The sequence below is a fragment of the Rattus norvegicus genome, chromosome 3 (genome assembly GCF_036323735.1).
Source record: "Rattus norvegicus strain BN/NHsdMcwi chromosome 3, GRCr8, whole genome shotgun sequence".
Taxonomy (NCBI): domain Eukaryota; kingdom Metazoa; phylum Chordata; class Mammalia; order Rodentia; family Muridae; genus Rattus; species Rattus norvegicus.
The window spans coordinates 122661577-122686833 of NC_086021.1; the positions used below are offsets into that span (position 1 = coordinate 122661577).

General features: G+C 38.9%; 1 long non-coding RNA gene across 3 annotated transcripts; it reads right to left on the reverse strand.

Moving 5' to 3' along the window:
• Positions 1–15730: 15730 nt before the first annotated feature.
• On the reverse strand, positions 15731–25254 carry LOC102552950 (uncharacterized). 3 transcript variants are annotated; one of them, XR_591613.4, is made up of 4 exons: positions 25106–25254; positions 17246–17398; positions 16031–16116; positions 15731–15924 (listed from the first exon to the last, which is right to left on the reverse strand). It is a non-coding gene; the product is annotated as an uncharacterized LOC102552950 (long non-coding RNA). The 3 variants fall into 3 exon arrangements; XR_005502015.2 differs by having other exon boundaries at positions 25007–25254; XR_005502016.2 differs by having other exon boundaries at positions 15731–15927; positions 25106–25240.
• Between the last annotated feature and the right edge of the window lie 3 nt (positions 25255–25257).

The window sequence follows — 25257 nt, forward strand, 5'->3', positions numbered from 1 at the left end:
ACTATTCTGTTATACATTACAAGTTAATCCTCCTTGGGATTAACTATGGGTTAATCCCTCCTTGGGATTAATGCTATGCTCCAATGCAAACTATTTCTGTTCGGTCTTCTATACTCTTGCCAGGTTCCAGTAATCTCTATTCCACTGTCCACCCACGTAAGGCCAACTTTTCAGCTTGAACATTACATATGAGCAAAACTAATACAGTATTTGTCTTCCTGTATCTGGCTTATTTCATTTAACATAGTGTCATTCAGTTCTTACCATGTTACTTCAAAGAACAAAATTGGTTCCTTTTATGCCAAATGTTGCACTGTGCACAAATAACACATTTATGTTTCTCTTATTTTCCTTACTCTGTCTCTGGACATTATGAAGAAGTGCTACAGTAAACGTGCAAATACAAATATTTCTTTGGAACACTGATGTCGTTTCCTCTGGATACACAACTGGAGTGACTTGAATGGGTAAATGGCTGTTCTAGCTCTAGTGATTTAGGGAGCTGTCATACTGTTTCTTAAAACAGTTATGGTAATTACTTTCCTCCACCAGAGCAGAAGAATTCTCCATACCCTCCTTGAACTTGCTACATTTAGTCTTTTTTGAGGATAACTAGCATAACTGGAGTGAGTCTTAGCTCCTATGGCTTTCTTTTCCATTTCTCTCCTGGTTAGAGGTTAGCATTTATTAATATATCTGGTGGCTGCTTGCTGACCTTTTGAAGGTATTTTGAAATACTTTGCTCATTTTTAAATGAAACTCCTTTGTTGTGGTTTGTGTTTGGGAATTTTATGGTTATTTTGTAAGGTTTTACTTTCAAGTTTTGAGCAATATTTTTCTCTTATCCCCTCCCCCACCAAGGTGAGCCATAGAGATGCTTTTTCAACTGAGTCTTCTGAATGGAAATGCTTACGGTGATTTCAGTGGATGTGGCCTCCATAGGCTCATGCTTGAATACTTGGTCCCCAGTTGTGGACTTTCAGTGCAGGATTAGGAGGCGTGACCATACTGGAGGAAGTGTGTCACTGGGGGGTGGGCTTGAGGATTCAAAAGACTCCCACCATTCCCAGTGTCTCTCTATCTTCTGCTTCCATCTGGCGGATCAAGATGTGAGCTTGCGACTCTTCTGCCATCTTGGATTCTAACCTTCTGAACCCATGTGCCCAAATTAAACATTTGTTTCACAAGTTGCCTCGATGGTGATAGCAAGAGAAAGGTAGCTAAAGACAAGACAAGTTTTGCCAGAAGTTGGTGTTGAAGAGTCTTCTTCCCTAACGTGTGCTTTGCTGGACTTACCAGAAGGCATTTGGCTATAGATGAAAGAATTTATTTCTGGATTCCTTTTGTCTTCCATTAGTCTGTTTCGATTTTTAACGTGAGGCCATGCAGAAGTCTTGTCGTCTGACTCTGTAGTGTGTTTTGAAGCAAGTTTCACAATATTTCTGCCTTTGACTGCTCAAGGTTTGTTGTACTTTGGTAATTTCAATAGTATTTTTTTCTGTTTCTGTTCCTATAAAGAATGCCATTGATATTTTGAAAGAATTGCATTGAACCTTTGCAAACCACTCTGGATACTGTGGATGTTTTGACACTGCTGGTTATTCTCATCTGTGAATTCTTTCTAATGTTCTGTGTCCCCTCCAATTTCTTTCATGAGTAGTTTATATTTTCATTGCAGAAATCACTTACTTTACTGGTTAAATTTGTCCCTATGTATTTTTGTTCGTATAACTATTATGAATGGGTTTGTTCCAGTCATTGCTTTTTCAGCAGTTTCTTTATTGGTTTGCAAAAGTGCTGCTGAATTGTGTATGTTGACGTTACATCTTGCAAACTTACTATTTATCATTCCTAACAATTGGTTTTTGGAGTCTCTAGATTTTCCTATGTGTAAAATCATGTTATATGCTTGATTTATTTCTTTAATGAACCAATTTGTTTAATACATTATAATGTATAGCTACCTGTTTAAAAGTTCTAGCTTGTACCAATAGAATAATATTCTAATTTGTTCAAATCATTTTATACTATTTAGATGCTCTTTTACATATTCAATACAAAATACTGAAACAAATGATACATTGTTAATGCCAGTTTATGTAAATTACTTTCTTGTTTTCTGGCTTTCCTCCAGGGTTGGGGGGCAGGTACAATTCTTTGACTAAAACAATCTCACAATCTCAGAAGCACATAAATTTACCATCTTCCTTTATAATCTTCACCCTTGGTAATCCCCATCTCTTAAAACTACCAGCTCCCCCCATACCTGTGTTGGCACACCATCTTCCTTGAGCTTAATTTTGTGAAATATATTGTCTGTACCTTTAGTTCCACATTTGCACACCTTTATATTAAAATGTATTGATTTAAGTACAGTTCAGTCACGTTGGTGTCCAATTAGAAAGTCTTTTAATTTTTATAGAATTATTCAGTCTGTTTACATTAATAAAGATAGGGTTAAGTTTAAATATTTATTTAGATATGTGAGCATGACTACATGACTATATGTACACCATATATGTGCAGATGCCCATGAAAGACAGAGGAGGGCATTAGATCTCTGGGAACTGGAATTATAGACAGTGGTAGGCTTCTAAATGTAGATGCTAGAAACTATAGCATTCTATGTATTTTATGTGTCAGTTTCTCATAATTAATATCCAAGATAAAATAGATGCACACATCACACACTAATTAGAATGAATTGCTTCACTTTACCCGGAACTTTATAGAATTGTGTGAATCTACTGCTTACTGGAGATGTCACCTCACTGGAGATGTCACCTCACTGGAGATGTCACCTCACTGGAGATGCCTTTGCTTGTACTTTACTTTTAACTTTACAGTCAAAGGAAGTTTTCTGTTCGGTCTTTTGAAAAAAATCAAAAGTTTTTTATTAATAGTTGCTCAGCTATTTACCATGGCCAATTATTTCCACCCCTTGCTGTAGATCTGATTTTCTATTTAGTATCAATTCTAAAGATTTGTGTAGCATAACTTATACTTCCAGTCTTCTGACAAAGAACTCTTTCCGATTCTTTTGATCCAAAAATACCTTGATTTAGCCTTCATCTTTAAAGACTGTTTCCTGGGGAAAGATTTAGTGTTTTGTTTTCATGAAGCACATTCAACTATTTTTCAAATGTCTCATAAACTACATATTCTCTGATAAGAGTCCAGACATAATTTGTGTATTGTCATTTTCCTGTGCGTAATGTCCCCTTTTCTTTCAGATGCCTTTTATGACAGCCTTGTAATTTTAGAATTGGGGAAAGAGCTTATTTTTGTTTTCTTACTACCTATAATATATGTAAATTTTATTGGTATATACATTTCTGTGTTCAGTGGTTTTCTTAAATATGTCTTCCCCATGCTGTGGATTTCATAACCATTATTTCTTGGAATATTTTCACTGTTTTCTTTCTCTTCATAGGACTCCTGTAACACTAACTTAAAGTATTAAATATTGCCTCACAAGTCACAGAGACTCTGTTAATCTATTTCTTGATGTCGTTTCATTCGAGCTTAAGATCTTTTAGATCTTGTTCAATTTCTCTGGTCATATTTTTCTACATGAAACCTGCTATCTGTGTGAGCATCTCATTTCTAACATTATCAACTTTAGTTCTTTAATTTGATTGTATTTCATAAATGACCCTTCTGCTCAATGTCTATATATTTACTCAACATGCTTTATTTCCCTTTGCATCTTTGAACACAGTTTTAATAGTTCCTTAAAAGAAGTTTTATGCTCATTATAACATTTTAATCATGTTAGACTCTTACTGACCATTAGTGATACTTTCTTAATTTCTCTTCAGGGCTACCAGCATGCTTCTTATGTTGTAGGAAGTATGAATTATGCCCTTATGTTTTCCATTCAGTAAAGTCTTTGGAAGATTGTTTCAATTCTTTCAAATGTTTTTATGTTTAGTGAGAACTTATATTTTTTATTTTCTTTAGTCCCAGGATATAGCTTTTTCCCTAAAATACACTCATCACTGCCTAGTTATGCCTCTTTTGAGCCTCCATCCAATGCCTAGTCTACTTGGAGAGATAGATGTTTACCTATTAGAAGTCCAGAGATTTGCCACCTCCTAAATCCACATGACACTGTTAGCTTTGCTCATCTCTCAGCGCCTGAGAAGTCATCTCAGACCTCACTATCCTGCACTGGCTACATTCAATCTGACATTTGGGAAATAACTCAAACACTTTCCCAGGTTGATATGTGAGCCTTCCTTTCATTCAACTGTCATCTCTCCAACACCTTTCTTTTCCTTTAAAATCTCAGTACCTCAACTCTGATCTCTACTTGATCATGAGCTGGACTGATACTCTGCTATCCTTTACCCATTACCAGTGTGAAGGGCCCCTCGATGGAAATGCCAGGTGAATGTAGGGTTTCCTTTACACATCTCCCTTTCTTCCAGGAACCACAGTTCTGTGTAGTATGTTTTCAGCTTCTTAGAAACACCTTTTAACTAATTTCCACCCACACCACCTGTTTCTACAAGGAATCATTAAGCCTGATATCAGTTACTTTTTTGTGTCCAAATGCATGGTTCCATTTTTGTGGTATTTTTACTAAAGAAAAAAATTTTAACTTATGGAAACAAAAATGCTCAAAGTTCATAAATGCTGGCATGAACTTGTAGAAAAAGTCCATAAGAAGTCAGGAGACAAGAAGTCATTTGTCATTGATGGTTATCAAAATTGGCATCCCTCTTACAGAGATTGAACAGAAGGGCTCCTCTCCTTCCTCCTGATAATTACATTTCTCATTTTTAATTCATTCTTTGACAATTTCATACGTGTATACAATGAAATATGGACATATGTAACCTCCATTTTTCCCCTTCAATACGTCAATATCTTCCCCTAAAACACTGCCTTCATAACATCACATCTATATTTCTTGCAATGACTCACTAGGAATATTAATGTTATACATATCTCCATATAAAGCTCCCCAAGCACCTAGCAACTGGCAATGGCACCTCAATAGTTAGGGGTGGTGTTTTGATAGCTCCTTCCCCCATCTATGCTGGAGTTTTTGGTGAATTGAACTTGCATAGGTTTATCCAGGTAACCATATCTGATCTGAATTCATGCTGTAATAATCAGATCATGTTCAAAAGAAAGTGTCCACGAATTTCTTCCTCACCCTTTGGCTCTCCTTCTTTCTATCTCCTCTTTTCAACATTCCCTAAGCCAAAGCATTCACTGTCACTAATTTTAAGCACTAGGACTTGTTATGAGTCTCTGTAATGACTACAGAAGCTTCTCTGACCAGTGTTGGAGCAGGGAGGTCTATGGGCATAAATCTAATTATTTGGAAAGCAATTTGACAACAGCACTATTTAACAAAATAACAGTAGTAGATTCCACCCTAGGTTCTATGACTCCCCACCCATGAGCTTTTTGTCCAACATTATAGTACCAGACATAAAGTCATTCCTGTGAAGACCTCAGATTCCATCATAAAGCAGTCAGTTGTACCATAGCAACCGTGGCACTATTGCAGAAGTGGGCACATCTTGACTGGCAGGGTAATACTGTAGCATTGAGCTCCAGCATCAAGTAAGAGCATTGATGCGTTGTCTCCACACAAGTTTGTGTAGTATCTCCTGGTCCTATGTAAGTCTCCTGATTACATATTCCCCAGTTTACTTCCAAATAATCTAGGTGAGGTTATTTTGAGGAGCAGTCTCATTGTCTAAGGACAAAAAAAAATGAATCAGGAACAAAAACAAGAGACAGGTTAAGAAAAAAAATGAAATATAAAACATCAAAAAATGAAAGAAACAGAAAGGATAGAAGGGAAAGCATGATGAAATCTTAAACATTATAAACATGACTCCTCATTCAATGCCTCCCAAAACATTGTCTTTTCAATAACACAAAATACTTCTATGATCCACATTTAGCATAGTAAAAATTTCCAAGAGTACTTTGAATAATTTGCATCATGTATGTGCAAATTGTCCTGGGTCTTTGCTTAGGTAGTACTTAAGAACTTTTGGTGTCAATATGACATTCTGAGATCCCACATTTAGCTTCTCTTTCCAAAAGTTGATTGAACTGTCTGTGAATATCTTAAAACATCAATTATAATACTGCTGACTTATTTCAAAACACTCCTATGAAAACATATAGTACTAAGATAGTATTCTCTGTGCACTTTCAATATACTACTGCCATACAAAATTTACTTTGAAATTATTTCATCTGAACTTTATTTAGAAGAACTTGTAACATCATGAGCCAACATGTCATCATGACAAGACAGAGAGGTGAGAAGGGTTTTAAGATCTTGGTGATTCTTCTGAAACATGTAATTAAAAAAAACTTTACAGTTGTTTTTCATGGTATAGTGCATTTCCTCATTATTTAGGTCATTTATAGTTAAGTACTCTGTTACTTTATATAGCCAGAAATTAATTGTTATTGCAGTATTGTCATTAATACTCTACTATTCCAGCACGGAAGTTGCCATCAATTAATCAATATGTGTTACTGTTTTCTAATGAAACATTGATAAACATTGATGAAACAGATAGGTAGGTTCAGCTTATGGACTACAGTCACCCCACTTAGACATAAGTGACAACATGGGGCTTCATCAGTTGTGGCACAATCTGTTTACTGAATAGATTAATAACGCTCTATGGAAAAATCTGAACAAATGGTTAACAAAACTAAGGACCAGAGACTGATTTGCTATAGATTATAAAATAAAATCTCCTGAGTATACAAAAGAAATTTAATCCAAGGAAATGCATAATATATTAACAAAATAGACAGTAGTAACCCTGTAATTCTGTCCATAACCTAATTCTCAGAGCCCAAGAATTTGTTCTGTCACATAACAAATCAGATCCCATAGACGTGATTAAGATCACACACTGAGCTAGGCAGACTGCCCTGGATTCACATGCACTCAGTCTAATCACACCAGTCCTTAAATATAGAATCTGTCTCCACAGTGATAGGAAGACAGTGATAGTGAGATGCGGCTGGCTTTGAAAATAAAGGAAAGATCTGTGAGTCAAGAAGGATGGGCAACCAGAACCAGCTGGAAAAGAACAAGGGAAGAGGTATTTTCTGGGAGTCTCTGCTGAAAAACACACCTCAGACAGCATGATTTTTTTTTTTTTTGTAATTTTCGGTACTTTAATTCTGTTAAATCCCTTTTACTAGTACTACTACTACTTCATGTAAAATTGTTTCCCCTTTTCATAATTTCTTAAAAAACATTTCCAAATAACAGTAAATCAGTACAATGCTTTCTTCCATGCATTACGTGTGTAGTATATTAACAATCCTGTGGCATACATACTTCTAACGCCAACACTTGAAAGGAAGAGGCAGGCAAGTCTAATTTCAGAACATCCTGGTCTACACAGAGAGTTCCAGTCCAGTTAGGACTACACAGTGAGCCCCTGTCTTTTTTTTTTTTTTTATTAACTTGAGTATTTCTTATATACATTTCGAGTGTTATTCCCTTTCCCGGTTTCCGGGCAAACATCCCCCTCCCCCCTCCCCTTCCTTATGGGTGTTCCCCTCCCAACCCTCCCACCATTGCCGCCCTCCCCCCATAGACTAGTTCACTGGGGGTTCAGTCTTAGCAGGACCCAGGGCTTCCCCTTCCACTGGTGCTCTTACTAGGATATTCATTGCTACCTATGGGGTCAGAGTCCAGGGTCAGTCCATGTATAGTCTTTAGGTAGTGGCTTAGTCCCTGGAAGCTCTGGTTGCTTGGCATTGTTGTATTTTTGGGGTCTCGAGCCCCTTCAAGCTCTTCCAGTTCTTTCTCTGATTCCTTCAATAGGGGACCTATTCTCAGTTCAGTGGTTTGCTGCTGGCATTCGCCTCTGTATTTGCTGTATTCTGGCTGTGTCTCTCAGGAGCGATCTACATCCGGCTCCTGTCGGTCTGCACTTCTTTGCTTCATCCATCTAGTCCAATTGGGTGGCTGTATATGTATGGGCCACATGTGGGGCAGGCTCTGAATGGGTGTTCCTTCAGTCTCTGTTTTAATCTTTGCCTCTCCCTTCCCTGCCAAGGGTATTCTTTTTCCTCATTTAAAGAAGGAGTGAAGCATTCACATTTTGATCATCCGTCTTGAGTTTCGTTTGTTCTAGGGATCTAGGGTAATTCAAGCATTTGGGCTAATAGCCACTTATCAATGAGTGCATACCATGTATGTCTTTCTGTGATTGGGTTAGCTCACTCAGGATGATATTTTCCAGTTCCAACCATTTGCCTACGAATTTCATAAACTCGTTGTTTTTGATAGCTGAGTAATATTCCATTGTGTAGATGTACCACATTTTCTGTATCCATTCCTCTGTTGAAGGGCATCTGGGTTCTTTCCATTTTCTGGCTATTATAAATAAGGCTGCGATGAACATAGTGGAGCACGTGTCTCTTTTATATGTTGAGGCATCTTTTGGGTATATGCCCAAGAGAGGTATAGCTGGATCCTCAGGCAGTTCAATGTCCAATTTTCTGAGGAACCTCCAGACTGATTTCCAGAATGGTTTTACCAGTCTGCAATCCCACCAACAATGGAGGAGTGTTCCTCTTTCTCCACAACCTCGCCAGCATCTGCTGTCACCTGAGTTTTCGATCTTAGCCAATCGCACTGGTGTGAGGTGAAATCTCAGGGTTGTTTTGATTTGCATTTCCCTTATGACTAAAGATGTTGAACATTTCTTTAGGTGTTTCTCAGCCATTCGGCATTCCTCAGCTGTGAATTCTTTGTTTAGCTCTGAACCCCATTTTTTAATAGGGTTATTTGTTTCCCTGCGGTCTAACTTCTTGAGTTCTTTGTATATTTTGGATATAAGGCCTCTATCTGTTGTAGGGTTGGTAAAGATCTTTTCCCAATCTGTTGGTTGCCGTTTTGTCCTAACCACAGTGTCCTTTGCCTTACAGAAGCTTTGCAGTTTTATGAGATCCCATTTGTCAATTCTTGATCTTAGAGCATAAGCCATTGGTGTTTTGTTCAGGAAATTTTTTCCAGTGCCCATGTGTTCCAGATGCTTCCCTAGTTTTTCTTCTATTAGTTTGAGTGAGACAGCATGATTTTTATCAGCGACGTCTGCCTCAGACCATAGATCAAAACAACTAAGACAAAGCAAAGTCATGTTGTTGTCCACCAGGTATACAGTGATGCATCATGCAACCAACATACCGCCTTATTATTCAAAGTGTTCTTCGTGACAATTAGTTTCCTTTATTCAGTATTTTTTATTTCTTTTGCCTACTCCATCTCTAACACCACCCATCCACCACAAGGACGTGAGCAGTTCTGAGTGGCCATCTCAAAGGCAATGGCTCTCTGCCCTTCTCTATGCTGCTCTCAGCTCTGGGTAGTCATGCTAGACAAGTACAGGCATTTGTTACATCCTGAAGGCTTGCCATTTGTAGTGTCCTTAGTCCTAGCTCTCTGTATAACATTCATGGGCACACATGTCTTTTGGATACTGTCCCAGATCAATGCTCATTACTTGGGAGTAGCTTTTGTCAATCCTGGTTGAAACATCACTATCCTCATCTGAAAGTCTACTTCTCAAACACATTGGCATCCCTGAACAGCCAACTTCATACATTGCTTAGTCAATTTTTCGGTTCTTCATATAGAATGTTTTTCTATGCAAAATAACCCAAACTAAAAGGAAACATTTCTTATGATCAAGAGTACATATCAAGTCCATGTTCCTAACCTATGGAATGGATGACCATCTCCCCCTGCTAAAACTGAGCACCCTCCAATGTTTAGACTACACAGTGGATTAAAGTTAAATTCAAGATGCTATCAATATTCATCATTAGTCTTCAACCTACAATTGACAATTTCAGTTCAGATTTTCAAACTGTTCCACTAAATATAAAAACAGCAACTTGACCCTGATCAAATAGTTTTTAAAGGTCATCTCTATGAAAACACTGCTTTTCTATCATTCCCAGGAAAGAGGTCATTGACCTACGCTAGCGTTCTAGGCTAAGCTTTGGTTTCAGAAAGGGAAACCTTAGAAGTCCTCAGCCAGAGACCTCAACCTGGTTCAAGGTACATAGCTCCTGTAGCCGTCAGGTTCTCATAGAACAGCTGTGAAAATCCCACAATCTCTCAACACCAAGGCCACCTAACTGAAAGAGGAACATTTTCTCACAGAATATGGAACCAAGATTCCAAGAAGAGGGGAGTGCACAAGTGTTTATGTATGACTGGGAGAAACAAAATAAAGAAGGCTCTACTCATTGGCTGGACCCAGTGAACCACTTGAGCATCCAACCTCTGTGGCTCAGGATACGTGAAACAAAAGTAAATCATGTTTGAGTACCAAAGACACATCATCTTAGCACCAAAAAGAAAGGGAAAGAGAGGAGAGGGAAGGGGAAGGGAGGAGACATGAACTGTTGCATTTACAAACTGTGTCACCCCAGGCCTCATTTAATGATGAATTGAAAAAAAAATTTGAAATAAATTGTTAGCACCATCATTACATTATAAAATTGTAATTTGTCATTTCAAAAATACTAGTATAAAATTGGCAGTAGTATGGTTTCTGAGAAAGTCAGCTGCCAAGAGGCCAGTAGACACATCTTCAAGGTCTGTCTGTCATTACAAGAACTTTCCAATCTCTGGCTCAGTAAAAAGAAAACAAAACCAAAACATGTATGTTGATATTATGGGTATATATCATGTAATTTCTCTTTTAATTACATATATAATTTTTGTCATTATAACCCATACTATTTTTGAGGAGTGTGCTATTAGAATGTAATATGCTTGTGATGAATTTCTGAACTTCTTTCCAAATGTTATTTCCCTTTTGGCTTTGGTTAATGCTATCCTGTTCTCCACCAGGATGGAGATAAAGGTAGATACAATTGTTAGCACGGTAAAATTTGAACATGTTTTATGAAACTAGCACATGCTATCACATCAAATAGCTTTAAATATAAGGTTATCCTTCACATGTCTAATGAGAATAGCCTGGAATTATTTTTACTATGTTGAATGCATCTACGATGTTTCTAGAAATTTAGATTAAAGTTGTCAAAAATGTATACTATTTCATTGATGGAAGTTACACTTTCAAGTGAAGTTTGCCTTATTAAATATGTTATTTGAGAACCTTGTGGAATCCCCCTTATCTTATTTTATTTTTCTTAAGACAAGAGACTCATTGTATTCCCCGGCTGGCCTCAAACTGAGAATCCTCCTGCCTCAGGCTCTCAGGCTGGGAGTATAGGCATGTACCACCATGTTTAAGAAAAAAATTCCATTCACAAGGCCATTGAGTCATTCACACAGCTTTCTGACGAGCTCTCTGCAAGTCTGTCAGTCTGAACTGTTGAGAATGCAGTCCAACTTCAATGCGCGTATAATTCTGACACTTGCTATTTTACCCGAAGCATGGATTCACATTACACTGACGCTGATTATTTTTGCTGAATGACTCTGTTTATTTAATAACATCAAAGACTTGCAATTTTAAGGTCATGTTTCCTGAAATCCTTACTGAATCTGCGTTAGGTTTCTTTGTCCCCCTTTGATTATCCAATTGATTGAGCCAGCTTCAGACTAATGTGTCTTCCACAAATAATCATTTGTGTTCAAAATACAAGAACTGAGGAAAATCCCACAGGAAATGAAAATCTTTGAAAGGAGTTGATTATGAGGGGTGTGTGTGTGTGTGTGTGTGTGTGTGTGTGTGTGTGTGTGTGTGAAATCTACCCATATTTGTAGAAGACATCACTAGCTTTACAGAGCTAAGTTATCCTTACCGATCATATTTAGTTTCCCTTAGGTTTCAGTTGGGAAGGCATAAATACCAAGCTAGGATTTTTATGTGGGCCTCAGCACGTTGCATATTCTGGTGAATAAAGAAAATAATACTTCGTTCAGCTCTGGCTTCACTTGTTAACAAGTGAGAGGAACTAATGAAAACCACAGGTAATCCCCCAGCCTCACTGCAGCCATTAGTTTCAATCTTGTCCCCCACATGTCCTTTTACCAGAACTGCTGACAGGAGTAATGTGGGGCGGGCAGGGCAGGGGAGGCCTCCTCAGCCTGCACACTTCTCATCCTCCTGCTAATGAACTGTTGAATGGCCATGAGGCAGAAGTCCTGAGAAGAGAGGAGGAGAGAGAGGCAAATCCAGTGATAAGCCACCAGTATTGCCAGCTCAATCCCTACCCTGTAAGCTATCCAGAGGCTGTGATTGCAGCCTTCTACCTGCAGACACTGAATCACTAGAAACATGGGGCACAGCTCCTAGTTGTCCTGTTTGGTACTCAATTATGATTATTTGCCTTAAAAGATTTCTAGTGAGTCTTTTATTGGGACATATAATCAAGTGGCTGCTGGATATTCATCCATGTTACCAATTAATAGCACAAAGGAATTCACTAAGAACCAAACATACCATGTTAATACTAAAATCATCTAATGTTTTCTCCCAGCTGGCGAGGTTTAATTTCACACCAGGCTTGTCTCACCCTCATTAAAAGGCACTGCATCTAAGGCATGTTTGTTAAACATATACATGACAGTCTCCAACAGAGAAAAATCAAAGACCAACTACATTCACATTGGAGAGTACAGACAAAACTCAACATGACCAGTGAGATTTGTTAGGCCACAGAAAATATCCAGGGACTGAGAAGACTTCACTTTTGCTACTTTGTAATAAACTCCATTTCCATTTCAGTTTTCTTGTTCAAGATTTTGTGTGGCAAAATTTTAATTGCATCTAACAGAGTACTCAAACTTTTACAAGCCCTCAAGTGTGCTTAGATGTTTGCTTTGAAGGTGTAGGATTGAGAGTATAGAAATTGCCAGAAGTATGTTAGCCTCCCAACCTCACCAAAATAAAAATAAAAATCAACAAAAAACTCCCTAGGGTGAGCTCACAGAAAAATAAAAATTGAAGCCGAATAGAAACAGACAAAGTCTAAGAGAATTTGGTGTCATTGCCCACCTGACCTAGATGTGAAGGACAAACAATGCAGAGTGCGCACACTTTGTATTTCAGTAACTCTCAAAGTTTTCATGACCTAGGGGTTTGCAGTGGTTTGGAAGGAGCATTTTTCATGTAAGATTTATCTTGATGAGAAGTCCTACAACAACGTTTCTAGAATAATTTGACTAAAATCATCCCATTCAGTCAGCTTGCCTTGCAAAATCAAAATGCACAGTGAGGGAGAATCATTATTGCTTCCTTCCTGGAGTCCATTACTAAATGTTTCGTGGAGCCAAAATTTCCCTTTCTATCCCCAAAAGAAGCCTAAGGCTTCTGAATGTCAACCAGGTGTATTAAGTATAGGAGATGAGATGGGAATGCTGGAAACTTCATGTCTGTTCTGAATAGTCCATATGCTAGCTTCCATTATTTTTATTCATTCATTCATTCATTCATTCATTCATTCATTCATTTTTACACTCCAGATTTTATTCCCCTCCCAGTCCATTCCCCCTCCCAGGGTTCCACATCTCATACCTCCTCCCTCCCCCACTCCCTGTGTCCCCACCCACCCAGCCATGCAGACCTCTAAACTTCCTGAAGCCTCCTATCTCTTGAGGGTTAGGTGTATCTTCTCTGACTGAACCCAGACCCTGCAGTCCTCTGCTCTATATGTGTTGGAGACCTCATCTCAGCTGGTGTATGTTGCCTGGTTGGTGATCCAGTGTCTGAGAGATCTCAGAGGTCCAGGCTAATTGAGACTGCTGGTCCTCCTACAGGGTTGCCATCCTCCTGAGCTTCCTCCAGCTTTTCCCTAATTCAATAGAGGGGTCAGCAGCTCCAGTTCATTGGTTGGGTGCACATATCTGCATCTAACTCTTTCAGCTGCTGGTTGGGTCTATTGGAGAGCAGTCATGGTAGGTCCCTTTTTGTTTTAGGAACGGCCCATAGCTTCAGTAATGGTGTCAGGTCTTGGGGCCTCCCCTTTAGCTGAAACCCACTTTGGGCCTGTTCCTGGACCTTCTTTTTCTCAGGCTCTTCTCCGTTTCTCACCCTGCATTTCTTTCAGACAGGAAGAATTATGGGTCAGAGATTTGACTGTGGGACAGCAACCCCATCCCTCACTTGTTGCCCTGTCTTTCTGCTGGAGGTGGAATCGATGTTCCCTCTCCCTACTGTATGGTCTTTCATCTAGGGTCCCCCACTTTGATTCCTGAGATCTCTCACTTCCTAGGACTCTGGTACATTCTAGAGGGTCTTCCCAACCTCCTTCCTCCTGAAGGTGCTTGTTTCCATTATTTCTGCTGGCCCTCAAGGCTTCAGTCATTTTCCCTGACCCAATACCTGATCATGTTCCCCTCTCCCCCAACCTCATCTTCCTTCCCTCCTCTGTCCCTCCCTCTCTCCCCCATTGTGGAACTGAGGCATTCTCACTTGGGTCCTTTAGCTTGTTGATCTTTTTGAGTTCTGTGGACTGTATGTTGTGTATTCTGTACTTTTTTTTTGGCTAATATTCACTTACTAATGAGAACATACCATGCATGTCCTTTTGGTTCTGAGTTACTTCACTCAGGATGACATTTTCTAGTTCCATCCATTTGCCTGTAAAATTCATGATGTCCTCGTTCTTAATAGCTGAGTAGTATTCCATTGTGTAAATGAACCACATTTTCTGTATCCATTCTTCTGTCGTGGGACATCTGACTGGTTTGCAGCTTCTGGCTATCACAAATAAGGCTGCTGTAAACATAGTGGAGCATGTGCCCCTGTGGCATGGTGGGGCATCTTTGGGGTATAGTCCCAAGAGTAGTATTTCTGGATCTTTAGGTAGGTCTATTTCCAATTTTCTGAGGAACCTCCAAATTGATTTCCAGAGTGGTTGTACCAGTGTGCAATTCCACCAGCAATGGAGGAGTGTTCCTCTTTCTCCACATCCTACACAACATGTGTTGTCACTTGAGATTTTGATCTTAGTCATTCTGACTGGTACAATGTGGAATATCAGGGTCATTTTGATTTGCATCACTAAGGACTTTGAACATTTCTTTAGGTGCTTCTCAGTCATTCAAGATTCCTCTATTGTTAATTCTTGGTTTGGTTCTATACCCCATTTTATTTTAATCTTTATCCAATTGTTTTTAAGTACAGAATTGTGTATTTCTGTTGTTGTACCCATTTAAACTGTACACTGTGTAATATAAAGACTGCATCCAGCTTTAACTTTTCCTAACTACTAGACATCTCAATGTCTAAGGACCACATTTAAAATATAGGTGCTTTAGTACAAGCACCCATATCTCAGAACAATTCCACTGGTTCCTCATATCTCTTGACCATCAGAAAATCAGCTGGTAACCTGATTCAAGGAAGCTGATCTCCAATGATAACATTCTGTGCATTCATTGCTTCTTTCTCTTTGCTCTGTGCCCTGGATTTCTACATTCTAAACCAAACCCAGAGAGTTCCATGGCAAAAGTAGGGCCAACAGTACTACAGTGTTCTCACATGTAAGTTATCAGCATAAGGCAGCTCTAAGTGTCGAAGTGTTTTCCCTGGTAGCTGTCCTTCTAAGGAAGTTCCCAGGTAATACTCACCATCTCATTGCACAGTGAGTAACTTAACACATGAAGAAATGTATGCTACTCGATCCACACTTGACATGCATGGCATATAGTGGCAGACCACCACTAATTCTTCCTGTGTACCCTCCAACTCTAGAGAGCCACAAAGCTTCAGTGCCAAACACCAAGTGACAATAAGTAACAAATGGTCTTTTGGTTTATTAGTGAGCAGTAAATGCCACTTAGCAGGTGATTTCGGTCATGCATCCTATGCATTGCTCTCCTAACAGTCTCTAGCGTTGGGTAGACCTAGTTTCGAATCTTCAGTTGAGGTTTCCTTTCTTTGATGTCTTTCAGAATCAACTCCAAGGCCAATCTTGATTCTGCTTGATGATAAATAGATTTATAATGAAAACATGGAAAACACATAAATCTTTTCTAAATGTTAGGACAAAATTTCATTTTTAACCAGAGATAGAGGCATGTTACCATAAGCCTAGAGGATAATCTTGAAAAATGCTCCGCATGTCATCTTGAAACTCAGAGTTCAAGGCTAGACAACATGAAGGCATTGTCTGAAAAGGAAAATCAGATAACATAGATAAAAACATTTAAAATGTTTATTTGTTTTACCCTTGGAAGGTCTCTCAGACCTTTTTTAAAAAAATACCAAATGATGCTAAAGAGAAAATAAAAACATGAAATGTCACTTGACGGCACTGATTTTGGTCTGTGTATAAACTGCCTTTGCATTAAGTAGAATACTTTGAGGATGATGTAACATTGGACTCTTACTACAGTTACAGGGTCAGTCTCAGACTGGAAACTCTTTTTCCTCCCGAGAGAGAGGCTCTAGCACGCCCGTTTGCACAGACTCCATTGTAATCTGCTCCAAGGAGCCACATCGTCTGGCAAATGTTGAAGGAAATGTCTGCATCTGGCTTAGTATCGCCAAACGTCTGGTAGGAGTATTAGAAGTAGACCTTTGAAAATGGGTTTTGTTTACACTTGGGGCATTGCCCACAGATAACATGTTACTCAAGTTTGTTTCTTCTGAACCCTAACCTGCACGAGCATCATCTAAGAAATCTCAGAGGGAGAAACATAGATGGAAAAACAGTTGTTTCTCACAGTTATCCAAGCCCTGCAGAGACGAGCTGAGCGGGGTATTAAGTGACTCAGCCAAGACTCCATGTATGGAGTACCCTGATGTCCTTCCCTACAAGTGGTGGGAGGGAAGATGCTAAGATGTTCTTTCCAGTTTTAAACATCACCTAAATGATTAAACATGAAGAGAAAGAAAGATTCCTTGCTATCTACCAGAAAAAAAATGATTTACAATTGGGAAACATGTATACCTATATATAAACAAGTTCGCTGTCCTCCAAATTGTCTATGCTGAGCTATCCATTTCCCCCTAACAACCCTTACTAATGGTGGACTCGTACTGCCTGCATGTTTTTGCCTTTTACTGAATTAATACAGTTGTAATTATTCAGTGGGTGCACGCTCTCAGCTTGCCTCTCCCACTTCGTCATGTGTGGAAAGGTTCCTCCTTGTCCTTTCATGGATCTTTAGCTCATTTCTTTTTAGAGATTAATAGTATTTCATTCCAGTTGCCTGGGTGTAGCATAGATTATTAATCTACTCACCCACCTCAGGACGTCTTAGTTGTTTACAGATTGGAGCAGCTAATGAACAAACCTGCTGCATTCCTGTGCAGACTCGGTGCGGAGGAAGCTGTTGATCTTCTTTGGGTAAATACCAAAGGATGTTGTTTCCGCACAGCCTGATTAAGAGCACCCTGAGTTTTCATAGATCATTGCCCCACTCAGCCTTCATCAGAGAAGCTTCCTCCTGCAGAAGAGGGGGAAAAAGTACAGAAACCCAAAGCCAGGCACTATGCAGAGAGTGAGGGACCTAAGAACAGAGAGTCCTAAATTGGGTGTCTTCATCAAATCCCTCCCCTCAGGGCTCAAGGCGTACCTTTCCCAACCTCTACACAGAAATGGCACCCAAAGAGTTTCCTTTGGGTATATATTATGGCTTTCAGTTTTGAGTTTTTATGAGTGTGCGAAGAAGTTTTTTTTAATTTATTTAATATTAATAATAATTCTTTGGTTTCCAGGCAAACATCCCCCTCCCCCCTCCCCTTCCTTATGGGTGTTCCCCTCCCAACCCTCCCCCCATTGCCGCCCTCCCCCCAACAGTCTAGTTCACTGGGGGTTCAGTCTTAGCAGGACCCAGGGCTTCCCCTTCCACTGGTCATCTTACTAGGATATTCATTGCTACCTATGAGGTCAGAGTCCAGGGTCAGTCCATGTATAGTCTTTAGGTAGTGGCTTAGTCCCTGGAAGCTCTGGTTGCTTGGCATTGTTGTACCTATGGGGTCTCCGGCCCTTTCAAGCTGCGAAGAAGTTTTAAGAGGGTCTCTGATTCTTGTGATTTTTCTTGGGCTCTTTTCCTTTGTTTTGCCCTACTCCAAAGTGTTAGTTTATTATATTGTATTATAATATATTATATTATATATCATATTATATTCCCTAGAAGCCTGTTTGTTTTCTAATAATAGAAAAGGAGTGCACCTGAATAAGAGGAAAGGTGGGACAGAACTGAGAGGAACATAGGGAGAGGAAACTGTAATCATAATATATTATATGAGAGAAAAATCTATTGTCAATAAAAGGGGTGGAACTTACTAAATCAGTGAAAATGCTAAGAAGCTTGTAGAAGGCTGTGGCACTTTAGAACTCTACAGGGGACTCTGATTTTGTAGGCAGAAAAACACCCTCAAGGGACCATTGTGACTTCACTCTATTGCTGAACGAACTTACTCTCGAAGTATCTAGTTTCTGATTTCTTGTTGTACCAGAAAATAAATTTCCATTATGACAGTGATTAAAAAAAATATGCTGAGTTTTTCACGAAGCTGATGAAAGTTTCTTCCAAAATGATCGTGCCATTGTCCATTCTTACTGAGAATGAGAAAGAATTCCTATTGCCCCACATCTCCACATGGGAAGGTGAAGACACGGCAAGACAGAAATATTGAAATAGACATTTCCTTCCAGTCCAAGACTACAGAGATAGTTTGTGTTCCCAAAAGCTTCTGTAGGAAAAGCTGAATGGAAGTCCACCATCCCAGCATCCTTAAAATAATGCCATCTCCTGCCAGGATGATATCATTTCTTCTGAATACCAATGCAGTACACCCATTGGATAGCACATGGCAATCTAGAACTTCACCTCTCGACACCTAGTTCTCCAGTATAGAAGTGCCTCCTAGTCATTCTTCTGGCTAGCTAGGTGTGGCAGAGTCAGAGAAAGCCTACCAGAGACCCAGAACTCTCTCGCCATCTCTTAGTTGTAGCTAGGCCATTTGTGCTTGGTAGCAGTGGAAGGAGAGTTGGAAGCTATGGATCTCATCCCCACTTCCATCCAGGAATAAGGAGGAGAACTAAGTGTCAATAAATAATGAGTAGGAAACTGAAATGACGAAATACACAAGTCAGCAATTATAATTAGAAACCTCCCCTTACTTCTAACAAGAATATAAAAAAAGTCCTGATAAACTTTTATAGAACACGGCATACAACAGGACAAAAACATTTTTTACCAAGCACAAATGGGATTGTACTGTTATTTATTTTGTGTTCCTGGCCCTTTAAAGGCCCCTAGGCCATTCAGTGTCAGTTACCTCTTGGAATTCTGGGAACAGGAGAGGATATACAAAGGCAGCAGAGGTTGAGAGAGATAGAGTAGGAATGGACTAGGATTGGACTAGGATTGGAGTAGGTCAGAGAAGAGTAGGATTTAACAGGCAAAAGAATAGGGGTCAGAGAGTGGGGTTAAAGAAGACGGTTGATTCAGGAAGAGAGAAGATTAAGTAGGACAAGACAGGAGAAGAGATGTGGGAAACAGAGGGGAAAGAAGGGAAGGGGGAAAGAGGGAAGGGGGAAGGGGAAGAAAAGGAAGAAGGAAAGGAGAAGAGAAGAGAAGAGAAGAGAAGAGAAGAGAAGAGAAGAGAAGAGAAGAGAAGAGAAGAGGGGAGGGGAGGGGAGGGGAGGGGAGGGGGAGAGGAGAGGAGAGGAGAGGAGAGGAGAGGAGAGGAGAGGAGAGGAGAGGAGAGAAGAGAAGAGAAGAGAAGAGAAGAGAAGAGAAGAGAAGAGGAGAAGACTGAACAGGGCTAAAATAAGAGACCATTGGTGCAGAAGAAGCTGAGTTAACCCAGAGAAGATATTATTAGGAGACAGAAGAACTGACAATCCACAAAGTAGCAAAACAGACAAGCCGCATGGGATATTTTACCTACACACATCATTGGCTAAACTATTAAACAATAATACTTTGAGAAGAACCAAAACGCTAGAGTATGTTCTACATTCAAAACAGCATTTCAGGAGCACATCTAGAAAGTCTGAATATTTCTAATCTGAAACAGAATTCTAAATAACTCAAAGATGGGTGAAGTCTCAAAGGAAAGAGGAAGTCCACTAAACCTCGTCAGTCTTTATAACTGACTGAGAAGGTGATCACTGGGTCATTTTGGAGAGTGAATTTTAATGAGTGGAACCTAAAGGCAAACTTGGGAGGCCCACTGATAGCTAAGACTAAAAGCACTGAGCAGTTTAGAGGACTCAATTCTGTTGCTGCCTCAAAACTTCAAACTATGAAATTAAAATAAAAATGTTTAAAATGCATTTCAACACTGAATTAGGAATGATAACCCACGCAACATCTTTGTGAAGTTTAAATGCAACATCTTCAAAGTATCCTCCAAGCAACATCCCAGTAAATGCTCAACAAAAGCCAGTGCTGAGACAGTGCTTCAGAGCTTTGAGAAACAAGTGTGTAACTGTGCCTACCGCTATCCAATGAACAGAAAGGAATATGTTATTCACATAAAGGGCTTTTGAGTTTATACCTAACTAGCCTATAAGACATTTCAAAAGAGTAACTAAAGAAAAATTTTTCAATAAATAAATAGCCTTTGGAGGGAGCTAGGAGTCGCAAAAAAGAGAAAAAGCATATGTGTTTGTTCATTTCCTTGTGCCTGCTCTCTTAACCAATGTGTTCAGCTGCTCAAACAAATAGCATTTCCACAGCGTTGCTATTTACAGCCATAGCCTAAAGCACAAAGATCAGACTCAGCGTCTGATTAAACTAAGTTTTATAAAGAATGACAAAATAATTGGTAAAAACATTTCAGCTTGGGTATGGAAAACAGAAAAAAACAAAGTAGCAAATGCTCAAAGCACAATGGATTGGGAGAAAAACACCGTCTCTTCTCTTTGGCATTTCTCTAGGATTCATACCTTGGCTGAGTGACAAAAACCTGTCCATCAGTTGCAAGCCTGAGCCTATCAGCCTTACAAATCAGAGTTAATAAAAGTCAATCAGAGATGGTTTAACTTGCTTGCTATTGCCTGAAGCAGGATTCAGCCTCTGTGTCTGTCATCCACTTAGAAAACACTTGTCTATGGCTGCCTATAAATTCTTGAAAATTTACTCATCTACATTTCTATAGATAGAAAAAGATCATTTATATAAATATGTGTCTGGCCAACACAGATGTGTATGAAACCCTTACAGGTAAATACATAATTAGGGAATTCATCTCTTACACTTACAGACTCATAAAAAGAAGCATCTCTCTTAAACCACTAAGAATTTGAAGGTCAGCCTTTAGAATCTTGCTCTATACATACATGTCTTCCAGTGAAAAAGAGTGCTAGCCTCTACTTGTATTTAAAATTGGATTTAAAATTGCAAACCGTGAGAGCAGTTGTTGACTGTCACATCCAGGTCTTTGGCTACTATGCCAGCAACAGCAGGATTTCTGCCACAACCCAGAGTTCTCTGCAACCTAGTACATACATCTACCAAATTCTCAGCAGGGCCTTTCGGGAATACTCCAGGGAAAACAAAACCAACAAACAAACAAACAAACAAACAAAAAACCAACACCCACCACCACAAGAACAACAAATCTGGAAATAACAAGAAATAAAAAAGGCCTGCCCCATCTTCTCCTTCATTTACTTAGCAAGTAACGGATCACAGCTATGTGCCTTCTATGTCTGTGATACATACAACAGTGTGTAAGTCACATAGATAATTTCAGATATTCGTTAAATGTCCATTTAATTTCAATTTAACTTAAAATATATTGAATATAAGGTTAGTCTTATTTTTAAAAGTAGAAGGCAATTAGCACAGTTAATATTTATATAGTATTTAGTTCAGTTCCTAATGTCCAAATATTATTGTCTCAGGGTCTAACAAAAATAAATGTTCCTTAAAGACCTATCCTATTTTACAACTACATCACTCTCTTCTGAAGTGCGCGTATCCCTTTGTGGCTACTGGTTCTTATACAAAGCAGTAAGGTTCTAATAACAAAGATACAAGAGCAAGACAAATACGTGTCCTGGTGAGTTTAACTACTGGAGGAAAGACAGAAAAAGGGTGAATAAATATAAAATGTCAGGTTGCTACCGTGTCCTAATAAGCCATAAGTGATCTAGTCCCAGCAATTTCAAAACATCACCACCATTAGCATCATCAACACTGCCATCATCGTCATCACTATCATCAACAGCACCACCACCACCATCATGATTCTCAGTGTTTCCTGTCCTTGCTAGATTCCCGAATCTCCTCTTTTCTGATCAAGCCTTCCACACTGATGGAGAGGATTTCTATTCACTCAGAACCATCTTCCCTATAACTTATAAGACATCAAAACACACTAAAAGGATAGAAAATATAAGTACATATGTTGAGGATTCACATGCACCTTTTGTCATAAGCACAACAATTTAAAAATGTGTTCAAATTTTATTTACATTCTATAAATTATATACATGTCGATAGTTATATTGAAAATTCTATACGTGTTTGTAAATTACACATGTATTAAATTTACTCAACAAATATTCCTCCAGTATAATTTTTCAGCTTTAAACTTTTACATCTGGTTGTTTTCACCTCAGGGCTCATTACAAGAGAAAGAATTGTTGGGTCTCAAATGAGGGGAATTTTGAGACTTTGGGGATCGATAGGTAAATCTCTCTTAACAACATTATCTAGTCTTTGATGACATCATCCCTCTCAGTGACACAAGCAGCAGCCTATGTGCTAGGCCTCTCATAGTTCATTTAGGATATTGTCAATATTTCATTATCTTCAGCTGTTTAGATGGAAAAGATGGTGTTCATGTGATATTTTAAATTTTTCATTTATTTGCTTCTTTGTGAGGTTGTGTATGGGCCATGCTTAGTGAGAAATATGTCCCTTCCCTGCATCCTCATCCCTGCCTTTCTACTCACGTCTCTCCGTAGTGACAGCGCTGCTGAGCTGGCATGTTCGTACCTCACTCACGATAATGGTTTTGAAGAAACTTCTACTCATCCTCTATCCATGCTCCAAGTCTATCCTTCATTTTTGTTATGAATTCTACTTTTATTGTCATGATACAAAAATCCTCTCCCCAAACTATGTAACTGCATCTCTCTGATCTTTCTAGTCACCCTGACACCATTCACTCCCAGCAGAGTGCAGAAGAGATGTTTGTCTGCTGGTCTTACTCTTGTTTTTCAACTCTCACTTCTTCAATTTCCCCAAAGCCTGTAGCATTTTAGAGCAGAGTAAGGTCTGCGGCGTCACCTTGGGATCCAGCTCCCCAGAGCTTCACTGACTAGCAGTGCCCCTGGGTCATAGCATGCTTGCAAAAACACTAGGCTGGATTTCAGAGAAGTGAGGAGATGGGGACAGGGTTACAGTAAGAGACAGAGCAAGAATTCCATAGTCATGTATCTACCTACTAGTTCTAGGTCTGCTGTGAACTATCTGGGTTCTTTGCTCTAGACCTAACGCTACCTACAAAACGTGTGGGTGACAGAGTGAGCCTCAGCTCGAATTTCTCATTGAACCAAGTTATGAGTGTTTACAATAAATAAGACTTAGGGAGATGCAAACATTTAACTTTTGTGATGGATTATGAGGTAAGAGTAAAAAAAATCTTCTCAACTACTCAGAACATATTTATTGGTGAGGAAAAAAATCACTAAAGCTTGAAAATTTTCGACATGGTTAAATTAAAGAAGAAAATTTTTCTAATTTAGAAATATCACTGCTAAGAGAGTTGGATTTTTTTTTTACCTGAATGAGAATGAATAAAATTTACTAGGCAGAGAATCATCAGGAAAATATTAAGCTTTTCTTTATATCCTACCGAATGAATAATGAACTGCTCCACTGGACGAGAACTTATTTGCGGCTTGGATTTATTAGACCGTTTTCTGATGGTAGAATTTCAGGCCAGAATTATCCATTGGTAACTGAATACAAAAGTTGGACTTCTTTGTCAGATATGGGAACTGCCACCTCTTCTAAATACAGAACAGATTTTCCAGTTCGTTTTGCAGAAATGGCTTCCATGGGATTTGATAGCACCAGAATCATTTATTAATGTAATTGTCTCCTGCCTAGAAATTATGCCTAATGCTTGCAATGTGAACAGAGTGTCTTATCAAACATGAACTGCTAATAATAATAAGTTCCTGAGACTCCAGCCACTTAATAGCTTAGTATACGATTTTTATAAATTTTAAAAATCGATAGAGGTGGTCATTCAACAATAAATGTAACTAGCCAAGGACTTTATTTACCATTAAATTCGCTTCACTGTCTAAATACAATAATAGATGAGAATGGGAAAATGTCATTGGAAATTACCATCTTTGAAATAATAGCTTACTCATTGAAATATTAAAAGAATCCAGTCCTAATCAATATCTTCCCCTGTACTGTAATCTAATAGAATCTTGGTATAAGAGAAAGGACATTAGTAAAATTGAATTGCATTATAAATATGTGCTTATATTTTGACTTACTCTTTAGTTTTCTTGTTTTTTGAAGCTATAGGCCTTAGATTTTAAAATAAAAATTTTCCAATTTTTATATCACCTACAGAGGGAAATATATGTTTTCCTGTACTTACTAAAAATTTTGGATAAATATTACGTACAGATTTAAAACACTTAGAAAACAGAAGACTGGTTATCTTTTTATCTTAGTTTACAAGAAGTGTCCATATGTCTGTGGTGTCCAAAACTCCATATTTAGTACTTATAGTTTTCCCAATCTTTTGCTTTTCCAGAAGTGATTCCATGTACTATTTTCATATCTAAAAATTAGTCCCAAATCAAGGAAAGATCGATTTTCCTCGCCACAGAAAGATGGGGAGAAAGTGTTTTGCCCAGTGCTCATTGCTCCTGTAGACACTCTCATGGGTGGAAAACTCAAGTTTCCAAGGAAAGGAAGCTCCACTTCCCGCACCACCTTGACATTTCTGTTCCTTCTGCTCCTGTGAGAAGCAGACCACAAAATCAAGGAAGACCTCTGGCAAGGGCCCTTATTACTTGCCACATTCTTACCCTCTCTGAAAGTTATTTTACTTACCAACTGGTTGACCAGTGGGAAAATGATAATCCCAAACTCTTTGTAGTGTGACTCAGCTCTTCTAAATTACCTGAGTGTATCTCTAATAGCTGTCATTACCTGCTCGTAAACAAATGCTATACTCCCGTTTTGAAAGGTTCTCAGAATGAAGTCAAATCTAAACACAGGGTCATCCAAACTGATCCAGGGTTGGTGGAAAGGTGCAGAACAAGGTGGACATACACGTATGGTGCTTTGGCAGGAAGGGGAAG